Source organism: Mandrillus leucophaeus, unplaced genomic scaffold (assembly GCF_000951045.1).
Source record: "Mandrillus leucophaeus isolate KB7577 unplaced genomic scaffold, Mleu.le_1.0 Scaffold416, whole genome shotgun sequence".
Lineage (NCBI taxonomy): Eukaryota > Metazoa > Chordata > Mammalia > Primates > Cercopithecidae > Mandrillus > Mandrillus leucophaeus.
This window is the reverse complement of record NW_012104432.1, coordinates 901,582-902,644: the sequence shown is the minus strand read 5'-3', so window position 1 is coordinate 902,644 and position 1,063 is coordinate 901,582.

Below are 1,063 nucleotides of genomic sequence, written 5' to 3'. Positions count from 1 at the left end.
TTTTTATTAATACAAGCATTTTAAGCACATGGATTTTCTTTCGAACATTCACTTCTTGATTTTATTGTTTTGTGGATGTTTTGCAGCTTTGAATTTAATTTTGAATTTCAGGTCAAATTTCTTTTTTGATCTGAAATTCGTTGGAGGGACCTTTCTCAGTTCTGTCCCTGTTGCCTGCTGTGTTTGGGGGCTGTCTGTCTTTGTGTCCTTTCCACTGCACACTTCCTTCTTGTGCTGGAAGTTTTCATTTCCATCTATGTGTCTTGCGTTGTCTTGCCATATCTTCTTTGAGCTCTGTTTGCATTTTTCTCTCTTACTTTTCTTTTCTTTTTTCTTTTGAAACAAGGTTTTGCTGTCACCTAGGCTGTAGTGCAGTGGTGCAATCTCAGCTCACTGCAACCTCTGCCTCCTGGGTTCAAGAGATTCTCCTGCCTCAGCCTCCCAAGTAGTTGTGATTACAGGTGCACGCCACCATACCCAGCTAATTTTTGTATTTTTCGTAGAGACAGGGTTTTGCCATGTTGGCCATGGCAAAGGTTGGCCAGGCTGGTCTTGAACTCCTGACCTCAAGTGATCCTCCCACCTTGGCTTCCCAAAGTGCTGGAATTACAAGTGTGAGCCACCATGCCGGGCCTCTTTTTAAAAAAGTTTTTTTGAGACAAGGTCTTGCTCTGTTGCCCAGGCTGTAGTGCAGTAGTGCGATCATGGCTCATGGCAGCCTGGAACTCTTGGGCCCAAGCCATCCCCTGGCTTCAGCCTCCCAAGTAGCTGAGACTACAGGCCCAGCTCATTATTTATTTATTTATTTATTTATCTCTATCTATCTATCTAGTCAATCACTTAATTAATCAATGAGATGGGGGTCTCTTCATATTGTCCAGGCTGGTCTTGTACTCCTGGACTCAAGCAATCTTTCCACCTTGGCCTCTTACAGTTGTGGAATTACAGTCTTGAGCCACCACACCCAGCTGCTTCTTTTTGTTAATTAAAATGATTTTTAAATTGATGCATATTAAATGTATATAGTTTCAGGGTATATGTGATAAGTTAATACATTCGTATG